Source organism: Sapajus apella, unplaced genomic scaffold (assembly GCF_009761245.1).
Source record: "Sapajus apella isolate SASKATOON/1434 unplaced genomic scaffold, GSC_monkey_1.0 scaffold8, whole genome shotgun sequence".
NCBI lineage: Eukaryota > Metazoa > Chordata > Mammalia > Primates > Cebidae > Sapajus > Sapajus apella.
The window spans coordinates 26,426,025-26,447,260 of record NW_022436948.1 but is presented as its reverse complement, the minus strand read 5'-3'; the positions used below and the strand labels follow the sequence as shown (position 1 = coordinate 26,447,260).

At 40.8% G+C, this 21,236-nt stretch overlaps 1 protein-coding gene across 2 annotated transcripts in view; it reads left to right on the top strand.

The window, feature by feature from the left end:
• Window positions 1-21,236, top strand: part of CXADR (CXADR Ig-like cell adhesion molecule) — a 71,152-nt gene that overhangs the window by 4,800 nt on the left and 45,116 nt on the right. The gene's annotated exons all lie outside the window — the stretch shown is intronic.

Below are 21,236 nucleotides of genomic sequence, written 5' to 3'. Positions count from 1 at the left end.
TGGCCAGCATGGTAAAACCCTGTCTCTACTAAAAATACAAAAATTAGTCAGGAGTGGTGATGCGCATCTGTAATCCCAGCTACTCAGGAGGCTGAGGCAGAAGAATTGTTTGAATCTGGGAGGTTGAGGTTTCGAGAGCCAAGATTGTGCCACTGTATTCCAGCCTCGGTGACAGAGCAAGACTCCATCTCAAAATATATATATATTTTTTATATGATGTCACTGCTGACCACGTTTTGTATGGGTAAAGATCTGAAGGCTGTACGGAGAGCTTGGTCGGAGCTGGCAGGTCTGTCAGGTTATGCACCCTAACCCCACAGTACTAAGACACTGTGAAAGTGTCGAGAAGTGAGGTTATACACCGAGGATTATTCTGCTGAATGGTAGCCATGTAGCACCTCTCAAGGAAGGCAGAGCTGCTAAAGCTAACACAGGCGTCCTCTGGAATGACCTAGACATACGCAGTCCCTGTTGAAACACAGCAGGACAGTGTGGGGCTTCCACTTTGATCTGGAAAACTTTTCTGAAGAAGATATAGTGGAACCTGATGTCTGGTTGCTTGAATGAGTGGCACGAAAACGTTGGAGAGATTTCTGGCTTGAGTATATGATGATGTCACTAACTTACAGGAAATAAAAAGGAGCAGGTTTTCGGGAATGACAATGAGCTTAAGTTTAAACAGGTAGTATTTGAGGTACCTGAGGGAGACGGAGATAAAAAATATATCTGGTAGGAAGATTTCACAAAGGACTGGATTTCAGGAAAGAGACAAACATTGGTGATACAGACTTGAGAGCTCACTGCTGATAGGTGGTGCCTGTGTAAGGTTAAGGAGGAAATGCAGATAGGACTAGAAGAGAAGGTGAAATGTGAGGCAGGGGAAACATCAACTTCTTTTTTTTTAAATTTTTTTGAGACAGTCTTGTTCTGTCACCGAGGCTGGAGTGCAGTAGCTCGATGTCAGCTCACTGCAACCTCCGCCTCTCAGATTCAAGTGATTCTCCTGCCTCAGCCTCCCTAGTAGCTGGGACTGCAGGTGCATGTCACCATGCTCGGCTGATTTTTAGCAGAGATAGGGTTTCACCATGTTAGCTAGGATTGTCTCAATCTCCTGACCTCATGATCCGTCCACTTCAGCCTCCCAAAGGAAACATCACTTTCTAATGAGTACATGGGAAAGCAGCTGGGAGCAAGAAGGAGTGATAGAGGATACAGGAGACCTAGAGGGTGAAGGTGGCCTAGAGACTGATGCAAAAGTGAGGCTAGTGGGTTTTAGCATTGGGAGACTGTTGAGAACATTCAGAAAGTTCCCATGGGGAGGACGGTTCTGTAGAGGTGAGAGTGAAGCCACATGTTAATAGAGGAATGGGCATCAGGTAAGTGGAGAGTGAAAAATAAACTTCGCATTTGCAGGTGGTTTGACAGTGAAGCTTTGCAAGTGTGGCCTTAATTCCAGAAGACAGTAGCATAACCCAGGGGAAAAGGGTAGATGCTAGCAGATAAAGACTCTCTTAACTTCCCTCCATCTAGACCTACAAGCTTGTCCACATCATCATTCTTCCGCAAAACATGATATTTCTCCTTAACGCCGATTCCTGAACTGTGAACCTTTTGGCTTCTCAGGGATGTCACTCTGTTGTCTCATCTATTATATCTGGATTCCATCAACTTTAAACAAGCTTATTTTACCTTCTTTGTAGATTTTCACTACCATTCTCTCTTCTTTTCCTTTACTTTTTATCTTTAAATTATTAATTTTTTTGAGACAGCGTCACCGTCTCTCTGCCCAGGCTGGAGTACAGTGGGCTCAGGTGACTTTTCTGCCTCAGCCTCTCAAGTGGCTGGGACTACAGGCACTCAGCCTTATTTTTCTTTCTTAACCAGATTTCTGGAAAAAATGGCCTGCAGGTACTGACTGATTATTTTCCTTCATGTCCACTAATTCGTCCATCCTTTGCAATCTAATTTTCTTCCCCTTCTACTCCTATGAAACTGCAGTTGGTCTGGTGGTCACATCACACCTTCAGCCTCTTAAACCTCAGCACAAATAGCTCTATTGAACAGTTTCTTCCTGCTCTTCAGCTATTCCTCATTTCCCTTTGTGTGGTCCGTTTCCTTCTTGTACCACAAATGCCAAGGGTTCTCAGGTTATGGGTGCGGTTACTGTTTATTTGCTTACAGCCTCCAGTCCATTGCTAGTCTCCCTTTTCCAGGTTTACCCATATCAAACCCTCCACTTAATGTCTCTACAGACTTCCCACAAGCATCTCTAGCTGATTCTGTTTCACTCTCTTCTCTCTCACATTAATTGGCATTTTCAGCCACCAAAATGCCCAGGCAAAAATATGAATATCTTACTTCGCCCTTCCTATTTTCCCACCTGCTCATATCCAATTTCTAAGTCACTATGTCCCTCCAGCCACTAGTAACCTAGGTTATATTGTTATCTCTTCAGCTTGTTGAGATGCTTTCATAATTGGCCTCCGATTGAGGGGACTTTACCCTGCCCTCCAGGCACATCCTGTGACTTACTGCAGCATGTTCTAACCCTTATCAAGCATGCCTGTATTGTCACTGTTTTCTCTTGCCAGGCTGTACATTTCATAGATCAGGGAGTGTTTACATTGTATTCCCAGTATATGACACACTGCATGTTCGTTGCATAAATGGGGACAGGTGTTCTAGACAGGAATTTATGTTTGTAGGCTTGGGAAGGACATAGAGCGGGAAGAGCATGTGAAGATTAACAATAGCTGCATCATAGAAGTGAGCAGGGCTGGACTGTGTGTCCTGCACATGTCAGCTTTGCTTCAGCTGTGCCAGTTGTTCGGGAGTGGAGTTTATCCCACCGCTCACATGTAGTTCTCCTGCCTGCAGCCAATTTCCTCCCCTTCCCTTCTTTCCACCTTTCATCTGTCATAGAAGTCATCAGCAGGTGAGAGTTGATGCTTTCCGTCATTAAATAAAGGAAATAATTGAGACTGGGAACTTTGGATTTGGTTGATTTGGTGGCTAGCAAGTAGTGGATGTGAAGATAATTATTATTATTATTTTTTTTTTTATTTTTTTTATTTTTTTGAGACGGAGTTTTGCTCTTGTTACCCAGGCTGGAGTGCAATGGCGCGATCTCGGCTCACCGCAACCTCCGCCTCCTGGGTTCAGGCAATTCTCCTGCCTCAGCCTCCTGAGTAGCTGGGATTACAGGCACGCGCCACCATGCCCAGCTAATTTTTTGTATTTTTAGTAGAGACGGGGTTTCACCATGTTGACCAGGATGGTCTCGATCTCTTGACCTCGTGATCCACCCGCCTCGGCCTCCCACAGTGCTGGGATTACAGGCTTGAGCCACCGCGCCCGGCAGATAATTATTAAATTAATTATTAAGATAGTTATTAAAGTAACCCAGAAAGCAATTTAAAAATTATCTAACATGAATGACCTTATGGCTTTATCTTACTTTCATCTAACTTCTGTTTCTTAAGAAAACAAACCAAGCTGGTCCTGGTGGCTCACCCCTGTAATCCCTGCACTTTGTGAGGCCGAGGCAGATAGATCACCTGAGGTTGGGAGTTTGAGACCACCCTCACCAATATGGAGAAACCCCGCCTCTCCTAAAAATACATAATTAGCTGGGCGTGAATACAAAATTAGCTGGGTGTGGTGGCATGTGCTTGTAATCCCAGCTCACTTGAACGGGGGAGGAGGAGGTTGCGGTGAGCCGAGATCACACCATTGTGCTCCAGCCTGGGCAACAAGAGTGAAAACAAAAAAAAAAAAAAAAAGAAAGAAGAGAAAACCTAATAATCTAGAATAATAATTGTTTGATTGGGTTTGGATTTAGGCTGGTTTCTTTTTCTTTTACTTTTTCTTTTTTGAGACAAAGTATTGCTCTGTAGCAGGCTGGAGTGCAGTGGTGTGATCTCGACTCACCGCAACCTCTGCCTCCTGGGTTCAAGCAATTCTCTTGCCTCAGGCTCTCGAGTAGCTGGGATTACAGGCATCCATTACCACGCCCAGCTAATTTTTTAAAATTTAATTTAATTTTATTTTATTTTTTTATTTTTAGTAGAGATGGGGTTTTGCCATGTTGGCCAGCCTGGTCTTGAACTCCTGACCTCAGGTGATCTACTCGTGGGATCCCAAAGTGCTGGGATTACACACTTGAGCCACCTCGCCTAGCTGGTTGACTTTTCTCCCCCCGCCCCAAGACAAAATCTCACTCTGTTGCCCAGGCTGGAGTGCAGTGGTATGATATTGGCTCACTGCAACCTCCACCTTCTGGGTTCAAGGGATTCTCCTGCCTCAGCCTCCCGAGTAGCTGGGATTATAGGTGTGCACCCCCATACCTTTGTATTTTTAGTAAAGATGAGTTTTCACCATGTTGGCCAGGCTGGTCTTGAACTCCTGACCTCATGATCCACCCACCTCAGCCTCCCAAAGTGCTGGGATTACAGGCGTGAGCCACCACACCTGGCCGATCGATTTCTATTAAGAGTGTAATGCTAAGTGGAAATAAGGAGGTAAGTGGAGTAAGTAACATTTTCTAGCTCTGGTTTCCTATCTTTTCTACTTGATTTCTTCAGTGGGGCAGCAGTTACGAATGGTGGAGCGTGAGGAGTATGGAAGAATGTCACCTTGACGAGGTGACCTGATTCAGAAAGCCAGAACCAAGTTCATGGTTTGCTTTGGTGATCTCTTGGAGCTCTTCTATTTTTTGAGACAGAGTCTCGCCCTATTGCCTAGGCTAGAGTGCAGTGTCAAGATTTGGCTCACCGCAACCTCCGCCTCCCAGGTTCAAGCATTCTCCCGCTTAGTCTACTAAGTAGCTAAGTATAGGCATATGCCACCGTGCTAGGCTAATTTTTGTATTTTTAGTAGAGGTGGGGTTTTACCATGTTGGCCAGGTCTCAAACTTCTATACTTAAGTGATCGACCCATCTCAGCCTCCTGAAGTACTGGGATTAGATGTGTGAGCCACTGCGCCTGGCCTATGTTTATTTCTTCTGTGCCTTCCCACTTGTCTTTCTTCCCTGACCTTATTGCCTCACCCATTCTTTTTTTCAATAAAGAGCCAGTTAGAAGCTAGGAATGGTGGTGCATGCCTGTAATTCCAGCACTTTAAAAGGCCGAGGTAGGAGAGTCACTTGATTTCAAGACCAGGCTGGGCAACATAACAAGACCTTGTCTCTACAAAAAAATACAAAAATTAGCTGGGTGTGGTGGCATGTGCCTGTTATAGTCCCAGCTATTCAGAAGGCTGAGGGAAGAGGATCACCTCAGCCCAGGAGTCAAGGATGCAGTAAGCTATGATTATACCACTGCACTCCAGCCTGGGCGACAGTGAAACCCTGTGTCCAAAACAAGGTAGCCAATTAGAGTTTAATTAAGCTTTTGAGTTTAACTTGACTTAGCAGTATTTGCAGTTTATTTCAATTGGCAGGGTGCTTGCAGGAAAAAAAAAAAAAAAAAACTGTTTCTTGATCTATTGATAAAGATAGGAAAAAGGAAGGAGATAATAGTAACTTTTTTTTTTTTTTTTTTTTTTTTGAGATGAAGTCTCACTCTGTTGCCCAAGCTGGAGTGTAGTGGTGCAATCTCGGCTCACTGCAACCTCCATCTCAAGCAATTCTCCTGCCTCAGCCTCCCGAGTAGCTGGGACTACAGGCACGAGTCACCATGCCCATTTCAAAGATATTTCTTACGAAGTGGAATGGGAATGGTTTTAATTTCATTTACTTCTAAGAAATAAAAGTGTGTTGGAAAAAACAAAAACAACAAAAATGTGTGTTGGCTGGGCTCGGTAGCTCACACCTGTAATCCCAGCACTTTGGGAGGCCGAGGCGGGTGGATCATGAGGTCAGGAGTTCAAGACCAGACTGGCTAACAAGGTGAAACCCCGTCTCTACTAAAAAATACAAAAATTAGCTGGACATGGTGGCTCATGTCTGTAATCCCAGTGACTTGGGAGGCCGAGGTAGAAGAATTGCTTGAACTGGGAACTGGGAGGTGGAGGTTGCAGTGAGCCGAGATTGCACCACTGCACTCCAGCCTGGGCTGCAGAGTGAGACTCCATCTTAAAAAAAAAAAAAAAGAAAAGAAATAAAAGTGTGTTAAGATTTTAAAAAGAAACAGCATAACTAATTGCAGTTACTTTTTCTCTTTCCCACAGTTAGATGTGTATTCTATGTGAGTTTTATACATTTTTCAGAGGAAGTGTGGTTTGACTATACACTTGAGGTTCTCTCAAGGAACATACAGAGACAATGAACCAAATTTGTTTAGCCCCACCTTTGTTCAGTTGTTGGAGTGGCTGTCACTCTCTGTAGTCTTTCTTACAAGTATTTTAAACTCTTGAAGACTGGACAGTTGAGATTCCTCTAAAGACCAGACACAAACTTTGACTCTATTTTGTGCCAGGGTAGTTCTGTAGGAAGTATTGAGAAGACTCTTAACTTACCCGGTTATACAGTGTGAAAGCAGATACTTCTAGAATCAACTTGTAAATCTGGACTAGCAAAGTGATCATATCTTATTTTTAAAGACAATTCCACACCCATCTCATTTAGAGCCACTCTCTTAACCTTGGGATAGAAAGGACACATTCTATTCTCATTCATAGGAAACAAGTCCTAAAGCCAAGGCAGTTGTGGCATTGGTGTAGAACAGTGCTGTCCAGCAGAAATATAATGTAAGCCATATATGTAATTTAAAATTTGCTAGTAGCCGCATTAAAAGGCAAAAAGAAAAATGTAAAATTGAATATATTTTGTTTAACACAATACATACCAAATATGCTTATTTCCATACATAATCAAATGAAAAATACTGAGATGTTAAAATGTTTTTCGTGCTTTGCCTGAACCTGGTCAGTGTTTGACTTACAGCACATCTCATTTGCACTGGCCTCGTTTCAAGTGGCAGCAGCTACCGTATTGGTCAGCACTTGGAGCTTTAGTTCCAGTCACCTTCCACCACAGTCCTCGAATGTGTAACCCAAAAAGCATGGGTGCAGTGTGCCATCAGAACAGCTTTCTCAAATGGAACATGCCTTTGGAATTGTTCTCATGAGATTTTACTTCTAAAATAGTTATTTATTTATTTTTTTTGGTCACATAGTGTTTATTTTTTGTTAGCAATGAGCTAAAATAAAGTTTATTTCTTAATCTCTTGTAATCATGCGAACATTTGTTATAGGCACACAAAATTATATCAGCTGTCCTTATTCCATAAAGGCAATCACATTTTGAGTATAAAGCGGAAAAGTATATGCATAAAAATTGTAGTTTTAACTGGACTTCAGGGAAAATAAACGCATTTATGGAGAGGTGCAAAATAAGCAGGAAAGAATGGCCCCAGGTAATGGTTGCTGGGGAAATTTGAAGTCGCTTAGTGGTATTAAAAAGGAACTTAAGCCAAGATTGAGGCAATCAAGTTAGACATGCTCACAACAGGGATAATTTTCTTGTTGGAGTTAACCTTCATTAACTTTAGGATTTTTCTATAAGGAAATACACTATTTGTTCATTTTGCTAATAACATCTGTGTCTATTTCTTGAATTTCTTATTTTCTGTGATCTCATCTTTATAAGACATTTCATCTGGGTGGGTTCTGGGATTTTTTGTTTTTGTTTTTGTTTTGCTAAATGGTCACTTTTCCTGTCTCATGTTAATTGAAAATGAAGAGAAGCGAGCTTGAGGTTTTCTCTGAGCAGGGAGGCAAAGGAAGATTTCCTTATATGGAGTGACACATATTATTCTGTGAAGGTGATGAAAATATTCACCATGGCAACCAATCTGCCTTACCCATAATGCAAAATACCTATTTGCATTTATTTTGCCAGAGAATTTTGAAATTAGGATCTATGTAATAAAGAATATGGGGAAGGTAATGTAGTATTTCAGTTGAAAAGGAGAATAGTTTAATTTTTCTTTTGGCTAGTCAAGTGCAGTATTAAGAAGGAGGGAAAGAGAAGAACAAAGGGGTTGATCTGTAACTGGCTGTGAACAATTAATTGAAATAATTCACTACTTTTGGACCAGCCCAGAAGAAGAAGAATTTTGACCAGAATTGGAATTTGAACGCTCCCCCAAGATGAGTATGTCTGTGTACAAGGAGAGTGGGGAAGAGCTGAGTCACAATCCAGTTCAGCAAATCTCTACCAGGGTATTTATTTTTTACCTCCCCTTATCTGATTTTCCATTGTAATTTATATTTTCTCTGGTCCTGCTTTGTATATTTTGTATTAAATATTTCTTATAAGCAGGCTCAATTCCTGTGGAAGTTTGAGAGTAAATAAATAATATAATGTGTACTTACAGGCAAGGCATTGTAATAGTTGCTTCAGGAGATATAAATGAGTAACACTTCCAGTACTCTTGGCAAGCTTAAATCTGGAGGGAGGAATTCGACAATTATTCATGCAGCTATGGTACCAGGCAGAGCCAGGCAGGGATCATAGCAGATATGCTAGCTAAAACAATGTCAGGTATTCTCATTATTCCTTCTGTGCCCTTAACTGGCATCTCTAAACATTTTTCCTTCCACCTTGGGAACCCCTCATCCTTTGAGACTTCTGCCTCTGCTTGTACCTAACTTGGAGTTGCATCTCCTTGTTGACAAGAAACGCTCAGCTTCATATCCACCCCCTCCCCCAGCATTATCTGGCATTTTAGTATTTACATTTTACAGTGTGCATTTCTAACATCCTTACACCACATTTTCTTGACCTTTCAAATACAGTGATTTTTTAGCCATTTTGCTTAGGCAACCCTCTCCTTATGCTTAGGTGTTTTTTTTTTTTTTTTTTTTTTTTTTTTCCCCAAACTTAACCAGAGACCCTTTAATACTTAGATCTTCACTTCTAAAACCGTGAACTCTAATGTCATGCTTCCCAGTTTTCTCACTCTGCATCATACCTTCTCCTTAATATCAGTGAGACCTCCAGACCCTTCCCCAACCCTCACACTGGTTTTCTGACTACTTTAAAACCAGAGTTTCTTTATTAATCCTGGTTAGACTCCAGCCCCCATTCCTGATATGCATCAGTTCTACAGTTTCTTTGCTCCTGCTCACAGACTGTGATGCACAGCTGTGTGGAGTGGGGAGGTACTTTTTATTGTCCAATTTGACTAGTCTTTTTGTCTTTGTTTTTTTGGAGACACAGTTTCACTCTGCTTCCCAGGCTGGAGTGCAGTGGCGCAATCTCAGCCTTCAATGTTTAAGTGATTCTCCTGCCTCAGCCTCCCGAGTAGTTGGGATTACAGGTGTGCACCACCTCGCCAGGCTAATTTTTTGTGTTTTCATTAGAGACAGGTTTCTCCATGTTGGTCAGGCTGGTCTCAAACTCCCAACCTCAGGTGATCCACCCACCTTGGCCTCTCAGAGTGCTGGTATTACAGATGTCGGCCACTGCGCCCAGCCCCCTTTTTGTCTCAATTTTAAGTACACTGATAAAGCATTAGAACATTGTATAAAAATTTAACAAAGACAATTTAAATTTGCTTGTTTCTTATTCCTTCAGGCATTCTAAAATTTATTTTTAAGTAAAGCTTTTAATTGAAGTTACGACATACACAGAAGACCACACAGTTTAGAGCATTAATTTTGTAAGTGTATGGGGTAGAGCGTTGTCACAAAGTGGACACACCTACATACCTAGCAACCTGATCCAGAAATAGAACCCAACCACGTCTCAGAAGCCCTGTCATGCCCCTTCCAGTACCTTCCTTCAATATTTTTTTCCTTTTTTTTTTTTTTTAGATGGAGTCTTGCTCTGTTGCTCATGCTGGAGTGCAGTGGTACGATCTCAGCTCACTGCAACCTCCGCTTCCTAGGTTCATGTGATTCTCCTGTCTCAGCCTCCTGAGTAGCTGGGACTACAGGCGCATGCCACCACTACAGGCTAATTTTTTTTGTATTTTTTAAATAGGGTTTCACCATATTGGCCGGGCTGGTCTTAAACTCTTGACCTCAAGTGATCACACACCTTGACCTCCCAAAGTGCTGGGATTAAAGGCATGAGCCACCACACCCAGCCCCCTTCACCTTTTTTTCCACTCTTTTCTGATTTCTAAAAGAAATCAGAATAGAACTTTACAGTTTGTCTTTTTTGTCTAATTTCTTTTACTTCTCATGTTTGTAAGATTATTCATGTTTTGTAGCTCTGGTTTATTCATTTGTATTGCTGTGTGGTATTATGTGACTGTACCACAATTGATTTATTTATTCTATTGAACCCCTTTTCCCAGCTTTTTTGCCATTATGAAAATACTGTTGTGACATTATCCTACGTGTGTCTTCATGCATGTGCACATAAATTTCTACTTATCAATGGAATTTCTGAGTCCTGTAGGTTATACATAAATATCACTTTAGTGGATACTCCCTTTATCCCAGCTTTTTTGCCATTATGAAAATACTCCCGAGACATTATCCTTATACATAAGTTTTGCTTTAGTTGGTACTGCTAATCAGTTTTCCAAAGCTAAGTGTACCAGTTGACACTTTAATCAATAGAGTATGAAAGTTCCAGTTGTGGCCAGACGTGGCGGCTAACGCCTGTAATCCCAGCACTTTCGGATGCCGAGGTGGGTAGATCACCTGAGGTCAGGAGCTTGAGACCAGCCTGACTAATATGGCAAAACCCTGTCTCTACTAAAAATACAAAAATTAGTGAGTCGTGGTGGTAGGCGCCTGTAATCCCAAATACTCATAAGGCTGAGGCAGGGAGAATCGCTTGAACTGGGGAGTTGGAGGTTGCAGCGAGTGAGCTGAGATTGTGTCACATCACTCCAGCCTGGGCGATGGAGCAAGACTCCATCTCAAAAAAAAAAAAAAGAAAGTTAAAGTTCCAGTTAGTCTACATCCTCCTCATGGCCTTCTTTCATTTTGACTATTCTGGTGGATGTGTTAGTGCCATCTCATTGTGATTTTCTTTTCTTATTCTTTTTGTTATGGAAAATTTCAAATATATGTAAAACTAGCACTTTGAGAGGCCAAGGCAAGCAGATCATGAGGTCAGGAGTTCAAGGCCAGCCTGACCAATATGGTGAAACCCGTCTCTACTAAAAATACAAAAATCAGCCGGTCATGGTGGTGTGTGCCTGTAGTCCCAGCTACTCTGGAGGCTGAGGCAGGAGAATCGCTTGAATTCGAGAGGCGGAGGTTGCAGTGAGCCAAGATTGAGCCACTGGGTGACAGAGCGAGATTCGATCCCCACCCCCACCACCAAAAAAAATACTGGTTCCTGGTTTGTATAACTTATTTCTTTAAAGTGAGTCATTTTTTGACTACTACTGGGTGTGTTGAGACAGGGTCTTGTTCTGTCACCCAGGAGGGCGTCAGAGGTGCAATTACGGCTCATCACAGCCTCAACTTCCCAGGCTCAAGTGAGCCTCCAATTCAGCCTCCCTGGTAGCTGGGACCACAGGCATGTGCTACCACACCTGACTAATTTTTTGTAGATAAGAGCTCTCACTATGATCTACCCTGCTTAGATCTACCATGCCTGGCTAATTTTTTGTAGATATGAATTCTCACTGTGTTGCCCAGGTTTGTCTTGACCTCCTGGGCTCAAGTGATATTCCCTCTTCAGCACCTCCCAAAGTGCTGGGATTGTTACAGGGGTGAGCCATATTACTGTGTTTTTATAGTAAGTCTTCTAATTTCTGTGAGCCAAATTCAGCAATACTACTGAATGTGTCATCTCTTTAAAATAGTAACCCGTATGACCTGTTTTGACATTTTTCACAAAGCTCAATATTAAATAAATTCTTCATAACAATTGGTATTAAGGTCACATCCGCTTTCCAAGCAACCAAACAAGCATGTAAGACTTTGGAATATACATCGAGATTCCTCTTATTGGCCAGGCACGTTGGCTTATACCTGTAATCCCAGCACTTTGGGAAGCCCAGGCAGGGAGATCACTTGAGCTTGGGAGTTCAAGACCAGCCCGAATAACACAGTGAGACCCCATCTTTACAAAAACATATAAAAATTTGTGGAGCATGGTGGCATGCACCTGTAGTCTCAGCTACTGGAGAGGCTAAGGTGGGAGGATGGCTTGAGCCCAGGAGGTGGAGGCTGCAGTAAGCCAAGATTGTGCCACCCCAGGCTGGGTGACAGAGCTAAAGTCTGTCTCCAAAAAAACGTTACTCTTATTTTTATTTGTAAAATTTTTCATTTTTTGTTAATTTCTTTGGAATAGCTCTAGATATTTTGAGAAGAATCATGTATCAGTGTGTATTTTTTTCCTTCATTTTGTCCTAGAGAGAGCTGAAAGATAACACAGCTTTTTTCATCTATAGAATGAAGAATCTGTAGTTTTGATTTTAGAACATCCCCAATAAAAGTTTTTCTTAGCGTAGTTCTCTTATGTTAACAACTGTATATAGAGTAGCGTCAATGTTAGTTTCTTATTAGATTTGCTAACATTTCTCATTAAAAAATAAGTATCCTGCCTTTCCTGCTATTAGCATGTGACCAGGTTTGCTCATTTCCCTCTGAGCTATTTCTCCCATCTAGGCTTCATTGTTCAATTGCTTTGCTTCCCTGGATGGACAGTCATCCCAGGGCTCCCTTCCCGTGCCTATGGCCCTCTCTCCCATCACCATTCCTCTTTCAGAAAGTTCCTTCATTTCACTTTCCCTCTGCTCTGAGCTCCCTCCTTGTCCAAGGCTGGAAGGGAAAGGGCTGACTGAATAAGTCTTGGGACACACCCTCCAGAGAGAAAGCACTGACACTTCTGGTTAAGTTAGTGTGTGCTTCAGAATAGGGACATGTAAATATCTATAGTAGAGGAAATGTTGTATAAAACAGAGGAGGAAGCAATTAACACTGCCTGTGGGTATCAGGGGAACTTTGGAGATGAGCTGACAAGTGAAATGTACTTTTATTTATTTTTTCTTTTTGAGACAGAGTCTCACTCTGTCTTCTAGGCTGGAGTGCAGTGGTGTGATCTCAGCTCACTGCAACCTCTGCCTCCCTGGTTCAAACGATTCTCCTGCCTCAGCCTCCTAAGTAGCTGTGCCTACGGGCGTGTGTCATCACGCCCAGCTAATTTTTGTATTTTTGGTAGAGACAGGGTTTCACCTTGTTAGCCAGGCTGGTCTTGAACTCTTCTTGACTTCAAATGATCCACCCGCCTTGGCCTCCCAAAGTGCTGGGATTACAGGCATGAGCCAACCTGCCAGGCCTAAAATGTATTTTGATAAATGGCTGGAGGTGCTCTCTGGGGAGAAGGTGGAACAAGAGAGAAAAGGGACTTTTAGACATAGAAGGAAAAGCATGTACCAACAGTGTTCCACAAATGTGAACTGATTTGTTGATTTTATGATTGGCCCCAGATCAAATCAATTTCACTGTTGTAGATAATTTTGTCAATTTTTTTTCACTGCTTTGAAATATACCATCATTCATTCCTAGTGCAGTTTCCCTTCTCTTACATCCTTGTGCCTGTAAACCTTGCTTTGCCTCCCTCTTCCCTCATAGATCCCAAAATTGTTATCTGCTTATCTCCAGGCATCCAAAATTGCCGACTGCTGTTTTATTGTTGCAACAAAGTGCTTTGTTGACTGCTTAAATCTCAAGACAGATTATGCGGTTGCCTAACTCATAATTCTTAGCTCCTCTCTGTCACTGCTTGAATTCTGCAGTGAGACATGATGTTTAAAATCTCTGTGCATATGAGGTCAGGCTTTTCATCTAGTACTATCTTTCTGGGATAGATTAAAAACACAGAAAATATGTTTCAAAATGTTCCTTTTGTTTTGTTTCCTCAGTGATAGAAAAAGAAAACCTTCATTCAACAAATGTTTGTGGAATGCCAAGTACCCAAAATTTTGCTCTGTTAAAGAAAACTAGTGATGATCAAGAACAGCATAATCTTTGCCTCTGAAGTCAAATGTGAAACAGTCACTAGGGGGGCAGCGGGTGAGAGAAGGACACAGAGTAAAGGGCAATTTCAGTAAAGTGAGAAAAGTGCTTGTGATGAAAGCTTGTTTGTGGCCCAAGGAGTAAATAGGATATCCTTATTACCTACACAGATTTCTTCCTGCTCTTGAATTTTCTTGTCTCATTTCCTCATTTTTCTAATTTTGGTGCCTTTATGATATTTTACTTCCCTCTTCTTCCACCTTAGTCTGGATTAAGTAACTAGTGTTATTCAGCGTTTACTTGGATTTTGCGTAAGAAGCAGTTCTTTGATGTCATTGCCTGGAATGCCTGTTCCACAGGTTTTGTTAAGAGTCAAATGAAATAATAAAGGTAAAGCCCTTTGCATAATGCTTGACTTACAGATAAGCAGTAAATTTAAATTCCTGTGCACCTCTATATCTTAATGTGCATACATTTTTTTTTCTCCTGAGAAGGACCAGCCAAGCAGTTCTCTCGTGTCTTTATTGGCTATAGATTGAAGATTACATTTTTCCATTGTTTTGTGAATTCCCAGTATGTCTAAATCTTCTTGAGAATTTTTGCTGAATTCATTAACTTCATGTCCAGTTGAACAGTATACCTTATCCATGATGGGAAACTTCATTGCTCTGGGAAACTGAATGCAGTCTGTATTAGTCTGCTCAGACTGCCATAACAAAATACAATAGACAAAATACCAACACAAAATACCATAGTTGCCTTAAACAATAGAAACTTGCATTTTCACAGTTCTGGAGTCTGGGCAGTCCAAGATTAAGATGCCAGCAAATTTGGTTTCTGGTGAGAGCCCTCTTCCTGGTTGGCAGACAGCTGGCTTCTCCCTCTGTCCTCATGTGTCAGAGAGAGTGCTCCAGTGTTTCCTTCTCTTATAAAGGTGTTAATTCCATCTGTTCTGGGCTCTACCCTATGGCCTCATTTAACCTTAATCACTCCTTAAAAGCCCTCCCTCTAATACAGTCATATAGGGGGTTAGGGATTCAACGTATGAATTTTGGAAGGGACATGATTTAGTCCACCACTGTCCCCCCAAAATTAATTTTATTATATTAGTATATTTATTAGTATACATTATTATATGTTGAATGTTACGTTCTTTTTGAAAAACCTAATTGGATTCAGTGATTGTATTTGCTGTCAGGTGAATGGAACTAAACCTGAAGGTGGCAATGTTTAGTCCTACTTCTATTTATATGAGAGAAAGTCAGTGTTACTACCGAGAAGCCAAATTTAAGTCACATCTTTTTGCTGGAGAGGACTGGTTCTACCTCATATATTTGCCCTCACTCTTTGTCTGAAGTAGTTGAGCTTGAATTTCTTACTCTGATTTTCCTGCCTGTTGTTGGACATCTGGGTTGTTTTCAGATGTTTTTTGTTTCAGAGTGCATCAGTGAATGACATCCTCGTACATAGGAGCTGTTCACTTACGAGAGTTCAGCTGCAGTTCCTAAAAGTGGGTTAGCACATTGACATTTCACACGTCTTCTACTGTGCTGGCAATAGGTTGTACTGATTTACTTTCCATGTTGCCATGGTTTCCAACACTTTTGCCAACGTTGGCTTTATTGAATCTTTTTAATCATTGTCAATTTTATATTTGAAATATGATGTTACATTATTTTAATTTTTATTTCTTTATTTATAAATGTGGTTGGGTATGCTCTTGATAGTCTTTTTTAAAAATAGACTTTATTTTGTACAGCAGTTTTAGATTTATAGCAAAATAGAGCAGAAAGCACAGAGTTCCCCTGTACCCCCTTCCTCCACGTACCACAATCTCCCTTACTTGTCAACACGTTCCCCACCAGAGCGTACCTTTGTTAGAATGGGTGACCCTGTATTGACATATCATTATCACCTAGAGTTCATAGTTTACATCAGGGTTCACTCTGGGTTTGAACAAATTTATGACATGTAGCCACCATTGCAGTATTACACAGAAGCATTTCCCTGCCCTAAAAATCCTGTGTTCCACCTCTTCCACCCTTTCCTCTTTCCCATTGATTTTTTTACTGTCTCCATAGTTTAGCCTTTTCCAGAATATCATATAGTTGTAATCGTACAGTGTGTAGCCTTTTGAGAGTGGCTTTTTTCACTCAGTAATATGCAGTTGCATTTAAGTTTCCTCCATGTCTTTTCATGACTAGAGTATGCATTTTTTACTTGGTATGCAATACTACAGAAGTAATATTGTGTTCTTTTCTAAACAGGAGGTACTTGATGCCCGTTTGTTCTAGTGAAGGTAATTTTGATTATTTGATTAAGGTGATGTCTACCAGATTTCCTGACTGTAAAGTTCATAACATTGCCACCCTTCTAGAAGAATAGCTTCTTTCATTATCTCCAGTTTGTTTCCAATGTTATAGTGGAAACAGATCTTTTAAGGCCTTAGTAGGAGGTGACATCAAGGGCTAAAAAAATACTCTTTGATGAACTCATGTCACTTTGATGCTCAGATATAAGTCAGACTGTGCAGAAGAGAAGCTCTAAAGAACCAAGTGATTTAGAAACTGGAGCTAAGAAAAGCAAGCAGAAAACTGGGAAATGTTATTTCAGTCACTGCCAATATGGGATGTGGTTCAGTCTGTTTATTTATATAATATGATCAAGTGCTGTGCACTTATTAACTAGACTCTGCAAATACTTGTAGCTTAATAATGTGCTGCATATTTTATCACATCCTGAATATAAATTTGGATAAAATCATAAGATTTGATATTTGATTTACTTTTAAAACAGCATTTGACCTGCAAGTAGTTTGCAAGTTAAATTATTAATCTATTTGCTGCATTAATAAAATTGGGCAGTATTAGGAAAGATGCCCAGGGACGCTGCATGAGACCAAGTGTCTGTATTTTGTCTTATATAATTTGTGTCTGTTGCATACTTCAGCTCTTGAAAAACTATGCCTCTGTGAAAAGAGGCCCTTCAGTGTTGCTAGGAAACCCAGGAAGTGTTTTATATGATCTCAAGATTTTAATTTATTTCTAGTGCAACACAATGAAGAGGAATTGAAGGTTTTAACCATTTTTTGGAAAAAAAAAAAAAAAAAACCTGAAAGTCATTAAAAAATCATTTTAAAATACCATTAGCAGCGTGCTCATTTTAAAAACCTCAGAATAAAGCAAAAATGGGCAATCATCTTCCTTAAAATCTTAATTCTCAAAAGTAATTGTTGTTAACAGTTTGACATATAGCTTTTTATTTTGTTACACATATATAACTATTTTAAGGCAGTCTTTTAAAATTAGTTTTTATGTATCAAACAGGAAAGAAAAATAATATGAAAACTAAGTTGTATTTCATTTTGATCACTTTGTGTAGTATAAGTACTGAGAGCATGAATTTGGGGGTTTTCAGCTTTTATAAATTTAGATGTCTAATTGAAGTTATTTAACTTTTTTTTTGAGACAGAGCCTCACTCCGTCGCCGGGGTGGAGTACAGTGGTGCGATCTCAGCTCACTGCAACCTCCACCTCCTAGTTCAAGTGATTCTCCTGCGTTAGCCTCCCGAGTAGCTGGGGCTACAGACACATGCCACCACACTTGGCTAATTTTTCTATTTTTATTAAAGACGGGGTTCCACCATGTTGGTCAGGATGGTCTTGAGCTCTTGACCTCTTGATTCACCCGCCTCGGCTTCCCGAAGTGCTGGGATTACAGGCGTGAGCCACTGAGCCTGGCCTTATTTTACATTTCTAGTTGATTTCTACAAAATGAAAACTCTAAAAGCACACAGTACCAGGAAGTTTTCATTGTTATTGATAGAAGTTTTCATTCTCACTTATATATTCTTAGCTCCATATTTGAACTATTTCTTGATTTGTTTTAGAATGAGATTTTCATTTTTAAATGTACTTAGATTATTCTTAATCTTACTTGATGCATGAAGCATTACCAAACTAAATTTATAAAATTTATCAAATTTATAATCCACTCACCAGTTCTTTTCTACTGTGTGCAAAGAACTACAGCAGAGATAGAGGTAGCCGGAATTTCTTCCAGCCCTAATAGAGCTAATGATTCAATAGTAAATCAGAACATGCATTTTAAAAGGTCCTAGAAATACAAGGCACTATAGGAAGAAGATAAGTTTCTGAACATCTAGAAGATGTGACAAGCCAGGCACAGTTGCTCAATTCTATAATCCCAGGACTTTGGGAGGCTGAGACAGGAGGATTACTTGAGCCTCAGGAGTTAGAGACCAGACTAGGTAACATAGTGAGACCCCCCCACCCCCGCCCCCAAGAAAAAAGAAAAATGAAATAGAAGGTGTGACATAACTCTGGATGCTACTAAGTCAATAAAATTTATTTAGAAAAAAATATTCCAAGGCAACATATGCTAAGTGCTGAGTAAGTGATACAGAGGGTAGAAAGTAAAGTACAGTCAGCATTCATAGAGAAGGAAAGAAAAATTATTGTAGGGTAGAGAGGTAGAAATGCCTTAATGAAAGAGGTAAGAATGAAATTATTAGAAATAATGGAGTTTATTTAAGTTAAATAGGAGAAACCCTTGAGGTTATACACATAAATACAAAATCATATCCTTTTAAATAGAAACATGGGCATGAAATGGAGGCCAGAGTCATTGGACTTTCTGGCTGGATTGGTAGGTTTGGATGATGTCTCATCAGTATTTGCTGGGTAACAAACCAACTCAGACTTTAGAGTCTTAAAACAAAATCATATATTCATGATCCTGTGGGTTGCTGGTTAGACTAGGCTAGGATGGAAAATTACGGGCTCAACAGCAGGGCTGCTGAGAGCTGGTCTGGACTAGGGCTAAGTGTTCTAGGGTTGGCCAGACACCTCTGTTGACCGTATGGTTTGTTCACACAGTGGCAGGTGACCAAGGAGGCAAGAGTGGGTGCAGCAAGGGTTCTTGAGGCCTCACCCTGGAACTGTAGAGGTCATTCCTGCCACATCCTGTTAGTCAAAATTGGGCCAGCCAAATGTTTAAGGGAGGAGGTGCAGATAATTTGTATCCCAATATAAATTTATTTCAGGAGGGCATTTACATGTGATTGAACTCTTATGATGGTACCTAAATGTAAATGGTTTTTAATATAACCAGGATTTTCTTTAGTTCTCAATCGATTGGCTTTGACTTTATTAAAATTTTATTACAGCTGAGAGTCTGTGTGTATTAAGCTTATTTTAGGACTAATGGAAAGAATCATGCAGTGACTAATAACATAACTCTTCATTTTGGTTTGTTCTATCAAAATTTATTTGAAAAACAGCATCGAGATAGTCACTGTGGGGAATTAGGACTTTGGATTGATTTACTCTTAATTTTGCTCTAATGTGTTTATTTTTTTGGTGGGAGCAGGGAAAATGGGGAGGAAGAGAGAAGCAGGCCCCATGCACCAATCATATCTTAGTGCTTAGGGCCTCTTCCAGGTCATCATCCAGCTCTGAAGGCTGTCAGAGTGAGGTGACAGGTCCAAATAGTAGAACTGCTCTTCAACAGAAAGTGGTGAAACTTACAGTTATGCATACTTTAGATGTTTGAGTTTATACTTAAGAAAATATTGAGTAATCACAAGTAAAACATAGATGTAACAAACTAGTGCTGCACGTACTTTTATAGTATGAGTAGGAAAAAAGTTTTATGTGATTTTTCACTTACAGACTAACTTTGCATTTTATTTTTTATTTTTTGAGATGAAGTCTTGCTTTGTCACTCAGGCTGGAGGACAGTGGCATGATCTTGGTTCACTGTAGCCTACACCTCTTCAATTCAAGTGATCCTCCTGCCTCAGCCTTCCGAGTAGCTGGGTAGGTGCTATGAAGTCAACTATTAGGTAAAATTTTTTTGAGACGGAGTTTTTCTTTTGTTGTCCAGGCTGGAGTGCAATGGGGTGATCTTGACTCAGTGAAACCTCCACCTCCCAGGTTCAAGCAATTCTCCTGCCTCAGCCTCACGAGTATCTCGGATTACAGGCATACACCACCATGTCCTGCTAATTTTGTATTTTTTGTAGAAATGGGGTTACACCATGTTGGTCAGACTGGTCTTTTTTTTTTTTTTTTTTGAGACGGAGTTTCACTCATGTTACCCAGGCTGGAGTGCAATGGCGCGATCTCGGCTCACCGTAGCCTCCGCCTCCTGGGTTCAGGCAATTCTCCTGCCTCAGCCTCCTGAGTAGCTGGGATTACAGGCACGCGCCACCATGCCCAGCTAATTTTTTGTATTTTTAGTAGAGACGGGGTTTCACCATGTTGACCAGGATGGTCTCGATCTCTTGACCTCGTGATCCACCCGCCTCGGCCTCCCAAAGTGCTGGGATTACAGGCGTGAGCCACCGCGCCCGGCGGTCAGACTGGTCTTGAACTCCTGACAGGTGATCCACCCACCTTTGCCTCCCAAAGTGCTGAGATTACAGGTGTGAGCCACCATGCCCAGCCATAAATTTTTTTTTAAATTTTCTGTTTTTTTTTTTTTTTTTTCCTAACATTCTTGGAGTAAAATTTTTAAAAGCTACATAAATTGACAGTGTTTCTTTCTTTTTGAATTATCCTTATCAAAACTTATTGCTTAGAAATATTTTTAAGCATTCAATAGAAGGTTGTAGAATTAAATCTAATACAATATAAAGAAGCCTTGGCAGAAACTGTCACAATTGATCAGCATATACCCTGCTGACAGTGACTTAGTTCCCAGTGTTTGTGGTAAGCATTAATTAGTGTAGCCTTGAATTTGTATGACGTGACTGACCGTATTAGTCCATTCTTACACTGCTGTAAAGAAATACGTAAAACTGATAATTTATAAAGAAAAGAGGCTTAATTGGCTCTGCAGCCTGTACAGAAAGCATGGCTGGGAATCCTCAGAAAACTTACAATCATGGCAGAAGGCGAAGGGGAAGCAGGCACATCTTACATGGCCAGAGCAGAGAATGAGGAGGTGCTACAAACTTTCAAACAACCATATCTCTTGAGAACTCACTCAATATCATGAGAATAGTGAGGGGGAATTCTGTCCCCATGATCCAGTCACCTCCCACCAGGCCTCTCTTCCAACATTGGGGATTACAACTCAACATGAAATTTGAGCAAGGTCACAAATCTAAACGATATCACTCACCTTTTAGAGATTCTAGCCAAATTCAGTTTAAAACATTGGCTTGTATCTAGAAACCCTCTACTAGTAGAAATTTATATAACGTCAGGAAGTTCAGTGTTCTTTAAGGGAATTGTATCAAATAAGATGATTCTTGGCTGGGCACAGTGGCTCGTGCCTGTAATCCCACCACTTTGGGAGGCCAAGGTGGGCGGATCACGAGGTCAGGAGATCA